Raw genomic sequence first — 14,297 nt, forward strand, 5'->3', positions numbered from 1 at the left:
CCGGCCGGCCGGCCGGCCGGCCGGCCGCTCTTTGCAGCTTAATAGCTCCTAAACTAAAAAAGATATCGACTTGCGGTTTCCGGCAAAGGTTATATATCGGATGAAAATTGCAACTTGATGCATTGACCCCCCACCCCCCACCCCTCCTTCCGCCATTTTGAAGACACCCCTTTTTTTGTTTTCTCAATAGCTCCGCCCCTATGGCATCGAGCGGGCTCAAATTTTAGTGTGTTATAGCTGGGCCTTAGGGCTTTCCATCAATACCAAACTTAAGGTCCCCCGACCCCCCTGACCCAAGCTATAAGGGTCCAAAAAAAATTTCTTAAAATGGCCATAACTCCGGTTCTAATTGTCAGAATTTAAAAAGTGAGGGCTTTTTGGAAAGCTCTCGTGAAATGCCACTTCCCCTTCTAACATCGCAAGTTCATAAAACCACCGCTAGGGGCGCTATTATTAAAAAGAAAATTTTTAAATCTTATAAGTTAAATAACTCAAAAATTCCATTGTGCATCGGGCTGAAATTTTAGTATGTTGTAGCCGTTGATTATACCTATCAAACAAAAAAAACCTTAAGTCGATCTAAAACCCCTGACCCGAGCTATAAGGGGTCAAAGTTCGAACATTGACCGGCCTCTATCTCCGGTTCTAACTAACATAGCGACCTAAATTTTACCTTTTTGGTTTCGTCTCGATGAGCACTTTCAGATGGAAGTTCAAAAAGTCACCACAGGTGGCGCTATGATAGCGTCAAAATTCATCGAAATTCAAAGTCACTTTTTTTAAAAAACGGCATTGTGCAAGTTAATGAAATTTTAGTATGTTGTAGTCCAGTCTAGGACGTTTCCAAAATGGTGCAAATGTGCGCTGTGGTTAAAACAGAACCGGAGATATGAGGGGTCAAAGTTCACAAAATTCAAAAAATCATATCTCCGGTTCTATGTGAGCGATTTTGATGAATGAGGGCTTAAACGAAAGATCTCACCAAATGCTACAACTTTCTAGAATATTTGAACTTCGTGGGACCAACATTAGGGGCGCCACAGTCGAAAAACCAATTTCAATATCACATAACCTCAATTATCTCGACTGTCGCTGAACCGATTTTGATGATTACTTCGACATAATTGTAGAGGACATTTGTCTCTACATTTCGTCCATACATCATTTTCCACTCAGACTACGCTATCACTCCGATTTTGCCGTTTAAGTGTGAAAAAATTGATTTTTCCAATAATAACGCTTTGAAATCACTCAGATGCCAATTTGACTGCCTCTACTCCACAAAGACACTTAAAATAGGGTTTTAAATGGAAAGTCCCACAAAAGACAACAATTCTTTGATATAGTTGAAGTTCAACAAATGACTACTTGGGGAACTCTGGATGAAAAAACGAGTTAAGAAACAAAAAACCTCGCTTATCTTGGCTTCTGAGTAATCGATGAGATCATGTTCTATGAGAAAATTATAGAGAACATTCTGGTCTACATTTCACCCATATATCACTTTTCTGTCAGTTCATCCAAATCCTTGATATTTTGGTTTAAATACAAAATTTGTATAATTTCACGAATTTTATTCAAGATAACTGAATGGCGTCTCCCAACTTCAGCTCCAAATCGAATTTGCATGCACTCCGAGTTAGCTCACGTTAAGAATCTCACCTACATAAGCCGGTTAGGATTATCTGTCCTTTCTTTTTTTTATTAGGGGTTCATCTATAAGTTAATTGACCCATAACATATATTTATGACTTTGCTCTTCAAACATTAAATTTTTGTTTTTAATTTTTCTTTTTATCACGATTATAGAAATGGTGACGATATTTTTTGTGATTTAATTTAATGACAGAAAATAAGAATAAGTTTGGTATAATTTCTAAAAATCATATAGATCTGTCAATGATGACGCTGGCAACCGCGAAACTTTTTAAATGATGTGGATAGTATATGAACAGTTCTTTAGTTCAGAGCTTCTTTTATTTTAAACCAATGTGATTTCTTATTTGTTTATAAAGTATTCCAGCAAGTACAAATTTATATCTTTTCAACTCCTTTACAATTATTTTACAACTGTATCGCAGATCATTAATTTTTTTTTTAAAAAACTAGCAAATTCAAAGTTTCTAAACATTATGACTTAGGGAAGACCGGGGCAGAATTAGCCACAGATATCATTAGAGTGTGGGAGTGTTATAGTTTTCCTTAGAAATACTATTGAGAAAACTATTATTTATTTAGAGTAATTAACTCTCTTCTGACTCATTCAAATACATTTATCGATCTGATTTATGCGTGCTTTTCACAAATTATAGGCAAAGAAAAATTTCACTTGCTGTCTAATTTTGCACCAGCCTCCCCTCTTTACGTCAATTTTTTTTATTTTGAAATAAATTTCCTTGAATTGAATATTAAATTTTTCATAATGTGCGGAAACCTTTATGAATTTTCCAAAATATATTAAAATGTTTCATATTTTAGTAAATATTTATTATGGCGAAAGTTCTAATACTTAACTCATTTCTTATGTTGGAATTAATTTCTTTTTTAAAATATTACAACAATTTTACCCTTTAGTTTGACATATTTAATAAGTTTAAATTGTCTAAATTCTTATTTAATTTGTAACATAATTAAATGCGAAGGAATTACAAAGTTTATTTTAAAGTAAACTTTAACAAAATTGCACACAAAACTTTGAAATTGATTGAAATAAATAAAATGCGAGAGAAAGCTGGAATTGAATCGTCTCTATCGAAACGACATGCAACAATAAATACTTCCTCACGTTTTGGTCTACAGAAGGTAAAGCTGAGGTCAGAGTTTATATCGTTCTCTTGTCACAATCTCCTGGGCTTCAGCCATTTGGAAATCTTACCTGTTGTTTGGAAATGGAAGAAAAAAAAAAGTAATATATCGTCAACCACCCAATTTTATTTCTTTCGAACGTGGATCGTTGTCATCGCAAAACATTGGATTCAGAAGGGGGATGGATAATAAAATATTTTTCAAGTACAGTATTTATACGAATGGCAAATATTCTTTGGTGGTTGGGGGTGGGGAAGGGAGTGGTTTGTTTTTATGGAGATGAAGAAACCCACGATAAACACGCATCTGAAGCATTTCGCCAAATTATATGGTATTTACGCAATGCGTACAAACATCATACTTTATTTATTCTTTTATCCCTTTTTGCCAAAGAAATTGTCCCCACATTCAATATTGATCAGCGCAATGCAACGCATATCGGCATTTGGCAGTTTTCTTTACAATAAATTAAATTGAGGTATAGGTGAATAAATATGAAAAATAATATTTTTCTCTAACTTATTTCATATAATATTTCAGAGAATAAAGTACATCGTAAATGAAGTTTTAATTCACTAGAAAAAATATTTAAAACATATAAAATTCCTTCTAAAATGAAAAATAAAGAAAAATATTTATTCAAAATAAAAAAAAAAACTCAGAAAAGTTATACAACATCGGCTAATGAAAACGACGATATGTTGTCCTCCCCGTTTCCAGCAATAAAGCATAATATTTTTAGATTTTCCTGCTTGCTCATCATTTTGGACTTTCTCTTTGCTGGTTGGAGATGGGAGTAGAGCAAGACATTGTGCAATAAATTCTCGTTGGGAAAGTTTCAAAAAGGAACGTGGAAATTCTTTGGGCACTGAAAATTCAATATAAATGTGGTGTCGAGGACGATAATGAGGGAAGCTTTTTCTTCCTTAAAATTTATAAACTTTAATTTCAAACACAATTTGCTTTAGCTCTTATTTATCAGAGAGTGAATGCAATTGATTTAAACTCCTATTTTTTATTTCATATATTTTTATTCTTAAATTGTCTCTTTCGAATAAATATATCGCATATAGGACAAAAGGCAATAAATTTTCAATTTGAAAACAATATGCGGAGTTTAAAAGTCCCATTATCATATATTTTTTCTACAATTTTGCAGCTCTTATGCAAAAACTCACAAATGATCTACGATTATTTGAACAATAAAATTTTAGGAGACATCCATCTGAAAACAATTCCAAAATGTTCAACCCATAAATAATTAAATGTTCTGTCAAATGCAGCGATCAGCATTGTTACTCAAACTCAAACAGAGAGCAATTCATAATTTCTCGATTTTTCTTTATGTTTCATAATATATGTTTTTTAGCTTTTATTACGATTGGACAAAATTATTAAACAAAAAACTAATGTTTTGAGTAATTTATTAATAACAAAGTGTGAATAGATGTATTATCCGTTTTCAAATACCTCTGAAATATAGATATTTTTTTGTAATAATTTTTTTAGACTTAAGTAAATTTTCATGTATTCGTCCTTATTTATTCTCAGTATTTTAGGTGTATTTTATGTCAGTGATTTTTTTATCATTCCTTATCACTAACAGAAAATATTTAGGGGAAACTGGGGCACCACCAAACACGGGGTAACACCAAACACTGCGATTTTTTAATCAGATATTCGACTTCAGAGGAAAAGACTTATAGAAATTTATAGACGCTATAGGGATGCTTGTCCACTGAAAAAATGGTCGGGATTGCCCAAGTAGTTCAGAAATAATAATTAGTGTTTGGTGCTACTCCGTGTTTGGTGGTTCGCCGGTTTCCCCTAGTTTTTTCCCTCTTTTTGAGTACTAACATTTAGTTCTTTCCCTTTTTAGGGCTTCAAAAGTCAAGTATTAACCCTTTAAGAACGAGTGGGACACCGGTGTCCCAAATACAAAAAAAATCGACTGTACAAAATTGTTATGTCCTATAAATTAAATAGCCAGAAAAAATGCTTTTTGTTTTTGGGACACCTACCGTTGTCCCACTCACTCGTACTTCAAGGGTTAAAGGCTGTATTTTCAAAATTTTTAAAACGAAAATTATAGAAAATATAGTTTAAATATTTACTTTTATATGCTTATAAGTTTGATTTTTTTATTACTTTAAATAAATTTTTAATGAAAATATGCTGCTATCAATTGTTCTAGTCCTCATTATAACCCCTGAAATAGTCAGAATAGAATGTTTATTAGATATTTGCTGTCCTATTGGTCCTTAAAAATTGAATATTAAGCCATTACTAAGCATTTAGAAGCTTTTATGGAAATAAATCAATACACTTCTTTTTAACTCGTTTGAAAATAACGGATTTGTCTTATCGAAATGCAAAAATCATACAGTTTTTGAGAAATTTCATAAATTTCAATACCGCTCTGTATTTATTTTTTCATAATTTTTGTATTTTTTGAAAATTGCAGTAATTTTTACACAATCCAATAAAAGAATATTAATTAACGCAGCTCAAATCCAATTAATTAATTTCCTCTGAATTACTCGCACTTTTATTGGGTCTTGCGCATGATCTTTTCTCCGACGAAATTTTCTATCAATAAATTATCGAGAAAGAATCTGTAATGAGTGCGAATTACTTGGTATAGACCAAAAATTTTGTGCACCCTCTTGTATTATATTCATTATTCATATTTAATTTCCGCTTCTTCGAAGTGGAAACAGGATACTGAAAGTTAACGTATATATGGGTTTTGGGTACATTGGAAATTATATAATTAGCATTTATATTGAAAATTCCTTCCGTTTTTGCTAATTCTGGCCAATGATGGTGTATTTATCTATCTTTTATTGAACCTCCAATTTAATATAACAATATTGACAATAAAATTAAGTGAATAGTACATTAGTGTACAATTGCTGCTATGGACAAAAGATCGTTTTTTGATATATAATTTTGAATATATAAATTCTCGCTACTAGCCATTATTACTCCATAAGACTGCATGGTAATTGGTAGCGATTTAGGGCCTTTAATTCTGTCTTCAAAACCTATATTTATCCACATGGCTCAAATTCTGTACGTACTTAGATTTTTGTAAACCCATCAAACTGCTAGTTATTTAGAATTTTGAAATCTTCAAGGACTAAACTAAACCTTTAATCTAAAACCCGTATAAAGAACCTCGCATAAGTCAGTTTTACAAAGTCTAACATAACTTTGATTTTGCCGTGCGTTTTATTTTTCCTAAAACGTATTTTTTAGAAAATTTTCAACACAACATTTTCCATTGTTTTGCCTGAACTTAACTTAGGGAGAAATATATAAAATCCAACTCTGTTTTAAGACCATTCCCAAGAATTGAAATATAAAAACAATCATGAATTTTCGTATAATAATTTTTCAAATTTGAAGAGTAAAATCAAAAATATTCCAGAAAACTTTTTTCTCAATATATAGGGAGAATATGGGTTTGTTATAAAGGTCTTGGAGTCCCCGAAAAGTGTACAGAAGTTCAACTGATTATTAATCAATTAACTGATTGAGTCGATAAAATTTATTTTATCAAAAATTCAAATGGACTACTCATAAATTATTTTGAACATTCTTATTGATACACACCCATTAAGTGATTGTGAATCAGTAAATACTAAAATAAGTAATGCTATGCAAAAATACTTATTGTAATACTCCAACTAATGAACGTGATACTCTTCCTACGATCTAGTTCAGTATAAAATTTTATTTATAAAATAAGTACATAATCCAAAACTATTTTTATAGCAAAAAAAATTAAATTCCTGAATAGCGTAATTCATAAATAATTTTAATGAAGTTAAATTCGATATTCGAATACCGGCCACTGATATTTAATAAAAATTAATCTTTTGCAGAGTATTGGAAATTATAGTACAAGGTTTCCCATATTATTGGATATCGCAAAACGACTTTATTTAAAAGTTATTTCGTGGTTTAAAAGTTATTATTTTTCTTGCACCTGGACATTTCTTTTGCACAATATTTAAATAAAAACTACGCATAGTCTAATATGTGAAAAGTTTGGTAACTAAAGTAAGAGAATTTAATGTCGGTATTGGTCAATTTTGAAAAACTTTGGTACACCCGAAGGTGTCAAAAGGAAAACTTTACCTAATAGTCTGTTGAGGAAACTTTTCATCTCTGAAGACTTTTTCCTCGTATCGTTGTCTCATCACGCATAGTTGAAAGTTCAAGTTAAATTTAAAACTATGCTCGTGACATATTGATGTGCCGGAGGTAGATGGCGTCAAAAAAGGGGATGTATTTTATTCAATTTTGCTCTTTTTCTTGTCTCTTCCGTGATATGAATAGCTTGAGTGAAAATGAATTGGAGGGTCTTCCACAAGAAATTGCAGCGACTTTGTAAAATTTACAGTCATTCTTCTTTATCTTGCTATCAATTTACAAAACGTGTGTGACTTCCCTGGGATGATCGTGTTGAGAGAAAATACCATTTGATCTCAATAATGTGATTCTGTTATTAACTCACAGGGTGGAATAACATACTCTAATCCATAAATATGTCCATAAATGTCAATTGCTTCAGAATGATGCATGAAATATTTTATTACACTCTCACTCTCGGTTGAATATCCTTCTCGCTCACACACTCTCTCCCACATAATTTTCTTTTATGTGAAAAATACCAATAAGGAAGAGAGAAATTCTTCACTTTTAGCAATGGCATGAGACTCTATGGAACGATAGAGTTATGTGTTGCTGAAAAGTTTCTGTTTTTTTTTTCATTCACATATCCATCGAGTTTTTATGGGAAAAATTTATCATGTCTGTTTCATTTCATAAATTTCACTCGTGACACGGAAAAGTCCTTAAACCATCACTAAAGTTATCACGAAGGCATTCACCTTCTCGAGAAAGCAACATGGGATTCATCAAGAAGTTTACACATTATTTAAGTCGAAAGCAACTCATCATTCACCTGCTTTTCATAAGCTATTTTCCTAAAAGCTTGAAAAATCGTATTTAGCTATATTTATTTTTCATTTTATAAAACTACCTAAAATAATTTTTATATCATTAGAAAAGCTGTTAACTTTTCTTTAAGTTGACTAAGTATGAAAAGCCAAAAACTTATGAGTATGAGTAGTAAAAAGTAATTTTTCAAAAAAAAAATATTGAAAATGGTTGCAATAAAATGAAAAACTCCATTGTCAAAACCTGCATGAAAATGTCACTGTCTTTTGCCGTTCTAAATTGAGTAGTGCTTAATCTTTTAAAGACCAGAGGATCAAAATTTGTAGGAGAGAAAAAATATCTTTTTCTAATTTTTTAGAGCAAAATATAATTTTTGAAGTCCGTTCCGTACGAAAAATTCTTTTTTTGGATCACCGGTGACCCAATCGTCCTTAAAGGGTTAAATTTGATTTTTTTAGATGACCAAAGTAGTGTTTTAGTGCTCATTTAAGTGTCAGGAAGAAATATGCATGTGATAAAATGTGTTAAATGTGTGTGAAATATGTTATAATATCAAACGAGTCTAATACGTTTTTTTTTTAGAATTTCTGTAGGAACTTAATATATTCTGAGATAAATACGTATTTATTTAAGTGGCTATTACGTCCCTTTTAGGAACATGTCCTACTGCACAAACTTCTAGAATACGCTCCACCTAAAAGTAGATCCCGGTCAAAATCCCGAAAGCCAAAATCCCGAATTCTAAAAGTGTAATAGCTACTCCCAAGATTGCTCACACACTTGCTAGAGGCAAAGGGACATTTTTTTGTGGCTTGGGAAATTATTTTACATATTATCCTGTATAATTTCATCCTTTTTTTGGCCTTTCGGGATTTTGACATTCGGAATTTTGGTTGCTTCCGTCCAAAAATATTTTAAGTGATTCCTTTTACATAACAAAACCAAATTTTATTAAGGCTTAAATAAATAGCTTAAATATTTTGAGATCTAGGGGGAAGTGGGAGACTTTTAAAATAGAGTTTTTTCTCCTACTTTTAATTGGAATTGGATCACATCACAATATAACCTAACTTCATAAACTATTGTGAAGCTAAATTACATTATGATAAGGATTAATTACATTTAAAAATAGAATAAAAAAGTTCATTCTCAAAGGTACTCCAATGCAAGGGTGCTCCACTTCCCCCTATATTTTCATTTCGTTTAAAGTCATTAATCGATTTTATTATTAATCAATGCCAAACCATGCTATTACACTTGCATTAAAAATTTGTGAAACTAAATTGATTAATGATAAAAAAAAACTGGACATGGTCCACAAAAATGAGTTGAAATACTCTTCAATAACAATAATGTGGTTACTCATTAAATTAGTGGATTAATGAGAATAATAATTCTTGCAGCCAAACAGGTAATCTTTTAGCTGAATTATTCCTATAAAATTTATTAAATTTAGTACAGTAGTGTATTGCTCACGAACATTTTGGAAATGTAGCCTAATGGCCTCTACACACTAGAGAAATTTATGTCCATATTAAAGCAAATTCCCTAAGCTTGAGTAGGAAAAACTCTTCAATATGGACATAAATTTCTTTAGTGTGTAGACGCTATAAGGGTAAGCTTCACTACAGGAAGTAGTTGTGCAAGCTCCTCCAAAGGCATCTGAAGGAAATTATTGTGTTAAGGTGTCTACACATTGAGCACAATTTTCGTCAAAAATTGCTTTTTTGAAGGAAATTGGCTGTAGTGCTGTAGGCAGGAAGGTCAAAATTCTGTCAAAAATGCAATTTTTGACAAAAATTGCTCCCAATGTGTAGAGGCCTTTAGAAGATATTTCACTTAATTTATTTATTATTCAAATTTTTAAATGTTGTCTTTTCCGGACCAATTCTTCTGGATCAATTTTGACGTGATTATTTCAGGTGAAAATAACGTTATATTTAAGGAAGATAATGGCTAGAGCTCAGGGTCACCTCAAGTCTTATTAATTATATGTAAGCAATATTTTCATGACAAATTTGTATACCATTCGTACACTATACTAAAGTTTCAATACTTAAAATCCAGGGATGGAATGATAACTTTTCGGTACAATCGCATAGATAGTATCGATAAATCGTATCTCATGGATTTAGGGAATGAAGGATTCCTAAACGTTATTGGGCCATTATATAGTATCATTCTTAGAATCATAATAATTTTTCAAAGTCAATATTATCGAAAAGAAGTTATCATCACCCCAAATATGAGAAATATGTCGTGCGTAGCGTATTAGCATGAATTACGTTCTACGGCATCGAAATATGTGCCAAAATTTTCAAAAAAAGACTAGGGCGTTTTATATATGTCATGGATAATAGCTCAAGTATATATATATATATATATATATATATATATATATCGCTCCTTCGTCCTGAGAGACTGAATTCTAAATGCAATTCTTGACATTTCTAAAGAAGATTTCTGTGACAAAATATCATTTGAAGAATTCAAATAAACGTGCATATCAACCCTTTGCATGCGGAAATTATTGAAGATATGCGAGAGAAGATATGCTAGACATGATACATTGGGATGGTGCCACAGTAAAATGCCCATGGTGTGAATGAAGAGTGTCTCAGGCAATATCACATTCCTTGAGAGCACTGTAAGAAATATTCCGGATTGCAATAAATATGCAGAGGAAGTGGGTATAAAATGAAATAGAGGTGGAAATATACTTATTCACCAAAAACACGTTTTACATGATAAATTCTATATCCATGCACATTTCTCCCTTAGTAGGAAATTCCTCCTTTTTCACGTACATAGCACCGCCCCTTCCGGCACTTTTCTTAGATGCATATGCACTCACTCAGTAATAGTAAAATGCAAATGGGACTTCTTGTTGACTGGAGTTCAACACGCTGAAATAAAAGAGTGAAAAGTGCCAAAAATGTTCATCTCAATTTTTTGAACACTTCTTTTATTTTTAAATTCCTTATGCTCATTCGTATATCTGTTGTGAGAACCTGCGCGCTTAACTCCTTGTATATGTACTGTAATTGGACAAATTGCTCCATGAGAGATTCTTTTCAAAAGATGTAACTTCGACTGTCGTTTTCCCTGTGGTGTAATTTGCATGATAAATCTTTGTTGATTCCTCATTGTCGAGTTCTTCATCAATGGGTAAATATGCAGAATACAATTTTCAAGTTTATTTTGTTGGTTTTATGAACTTTTACAGTGCATGCCTATGCACTACGAAAATGCAGAAAGTTGCAGTGCATAATATTTTATTGAAAATGCGGAATCATTCATAAGGGTGCATTGAGGTGGAAAAGGGTAGCAAATGTGGCGATAAGTGTGTTGATGCAAAATTTATGTCCCTCAAATCATCAATTGTAATACACCATTTCACACTGAAATATCCCCAAACTGAAATTTTGGTTGTGATTGTGAACATTGTTCACTCACGTGTCTTGTTTGCCAATAAAATTTGCGTTTGAAGTTGGGAAATTGGAAACAAATATTTTAAATTCATTTTGTAGTGAAAATCAAATTAACTCTTTAATCAATTCTCTGGATAAAATATGTGCTTTCACAATCAATAGTGCGCCTCATCTCTTGTAAAGCGAAAAAAAACCAAACCAAAAAAGCTGAACTATTCCATTATATTTTATGATATGGATAAAATACCCTGCAATGTATAGAATATTTTATTACATACACAAAAAATTGTTAATATATGAATGTAAACTTTAGGTTTGCTCTAAAAACACTAAACTAAATTTAAAATAAAAGGGTGGCAAAGTGTCCCAGCTGTGCGAAATGCTCGAACTCGTGATTTAGATACACCAATGTGGCTTTTGCATCGCCTGTATTAGTATAGTTCTTTAGAGATCCAACTCAGGATACAATAGTACTACTCGCAAGGTTGAACTTTTATAAAAAAAAAAAGTGGTTCATTACCGATTGTAAGTTCAGACTTACCCCATTCGGTCGAGAACCTCGCTCTTTAGGACTTTTTTCACCTTTAATCTTCAAAAGTCATTATTATGAATGATTCAAAAGTATTTTCGTAATATATCTGATTTTGAAACCTCTAGTAGGGGAAACTGGGGCACCACCGAATACGGGGTACCACCGAACACTCCGATTTTTAATTAGATTATAAACTTCAGAGAACGATACCTGTTTGAATTCATAGCTAGTATAGGGGTGCATGTCCACTGAAGAAATGTTTGTCGTAGTGCAAGTAGTGCAGTAGGACCTGGAAGAGTTGGAGGGAGAAAACCCATCCTGACGAAGACTCTTCTAAGCCAACGGTACCAATTACTGTTCAGCTGGGGTGGTGACTTGAGGGGTGCTATAACGGTGGTTAACTTCAAGTTACGATATCGCTATAGTTCCGTTAGATGAAGTTGTGCGTGTTCGGTGAGTTTTTCCGAAGGTACAATCGAATCTGCTCCTCAGTCGGTCTTCACCAGTGAAGCGAGGAGGACGCTGGATTCGTGGCCTTCTTGGAATTGGCAATGGGGTTCAATCTCTGGGAAGCTAGCGATGAAGGGTGCTCCAGCATCTTCTGATTTGGGGCCTGTAGCATTCGTGCTACAGTAGTTTATCACAGTTTAAAAATCACCGTCCGGTGCTACCCCATGTTCGGTGGTGCCCTAGTTTTCCCTACACTGAGCAAAAAAGAGGGTGCGATTAACATTTTTTCCACAGAAATTTAACACTTTTTAGGTGTAAAAATATATCAACATTCTTTAATGTTAATTTTACATCTTATTAAGGGTAAAATTAACATGAAAAAGGGTACCTTTAACCCCTAATACATCTAAAAAGGGTGATATTTACACCGATTTTGGATCAATACTGCAGGGTAAAATTAACATTTCCGGGAATGTTATTTTAACTTTTTCGGATTTCTCTCATGTCAGTGTACATATCCAAAAACAATGTGCCCTTCGTATTTTCGAGCAATTCTAAGAGGTTTTGGTGAGAGAATAATAATGAAAGTAATAATAATGAAATTTTTGTTTAGATTTAACTTCAGTCTCTTTCATCTTTTCTTGTATTTCCTTTGTGTTTTGTTGTCTTACTTTTTTCTTCTTTTTCTTAAATCAAACAATGTAAGAGGGGCGGACCCTATCTTAAATATTTAAAAGTGATGTCAATGGCCTTTGCGTCAACTTACCAAAAGAGGAGTTCCCTGCAAGTCCCAAGTCTCTATCTCTAATCATTTGGATTCTATATCTGGTACGAATGAATGGACTGTCGAACAGACAATTAAACAGCTTGATATCATTTTTCAGAAATTGTTAAATTTGGCAAAATGTATTGCGAAAATTAGTCTCTGAGGGGTAGAAGGTGGAAATTTTGGATAGTCAAAAACGAGACGGATTATATTTTATATTATTCTCTCGGTAGAGTTTGACCAGTAAAATAATAATGTGTTGTTTAATTAAATATAACTGTTTTTGGTACTTCTCCAGTTAATGAAATGAATCAGTAATAGCCAAGGAAATTGTTTGACTACCGTGTGCCATTTCAAAAATTTTTTTTCTCACCATTCATACTCACCATGAAGCCTTAAAACGACATTTGTTGTGCGATAATCAAGCAGAGTGCCAAGTATTTCTCACTAGGAGATCCACTTCCACTGATAAAGTGTACGCTCTTGTACAACTTCTCCTCCTGGGATACTTAATTGTCGAAAGCTTCACTTCATTCTATTGTACTTCTGGCCAGACTCACTGTCGTCTGGAAGGCATTAAAATCTGCTTTTGATGACTTTATGAGTTCATGAGCGAGAAAGATGGTTTATTCAAAGAGATATTCCTTATAGTGGTCAGTATTTTAGATGAGTGCCGCAGTGGATAAAATCCCAAAAAGAAAAATAATGACAGAGTAGAATACAAAAAGTAGATTTTTCAATTATTTACAAATATTTTTTAGGTCTATTGTAGCTTTTAAAGCATTTCTTCTCAAATACGAATTTAAAATGAGCCATTTTTCTTTTATTTTTTTGGTGTTATAGGATAAAGTTATCGGTCTTTATTTTAAAACTCAAAACCAGAAAAAGAACAGAAGTGATTTTTTGAAGCCAAATTTATATTTCAATTATGGGTGTATCTCTCATCTCAATAAGAATTTTTTAAAGCATTTATTAAACACCAAGCAAGAGTAATAATGAACCTTAAAAAACGATTTGTCTGAAATAGTGAACTTCTAGAAAATTTTTCCTTCAGCAACATATTCTTTATTAGGAGAAGCAGCATTCCGAGAATTCTGTTCACAAAAACACATGAAGTGTTATCCATTTAGAATGACAACTACAAACTTAATGCAATTTTGTCTGTGATTCTTGATTTTCTCACACAATGCATCTAAAAGACTCGAGTAAATAAATAGTCAATTTTTCAGTTGCACTGTTTCAGCTAGTTCTATTAGATTACAGATAGAACAAAGTGCCAAAAAGTTTGTATTCATTTTTAATTCGATTTAAATAATTAAACGCTCTAGGGGGTCCCTTTTTG

At 32.5% G+C, this 14,297-nt stretch overlaps 1 protein-coding gene across 2 annotated transcripts in view; it reads left to right on the forward strand.

Moving 5' to 3' along the window:
* Positions 1–14,297, forward strand: part of LOC129801239 (Krueppel-like factor 7) — a 364,143-nt gene that overhangs the window by 313,701 nt on the left and 36,145 nt on the right. The window lies entirely within an intron of this gene.

This window comes from Phlebotomus papatasi, chromosome 2 (assembly GCF_024763615.1).
Source record: "Phlebotomus papatasi isolate M1 chromosome 2, Ppap_2.1, whole genome shotgun sequence".
Lineage (NCBI taxonomy): Eukaryota > Metazoa > Arthropoda > Insecta > Diptera > Psychodidae > Phlebotomus > Phlebotomus papatasi.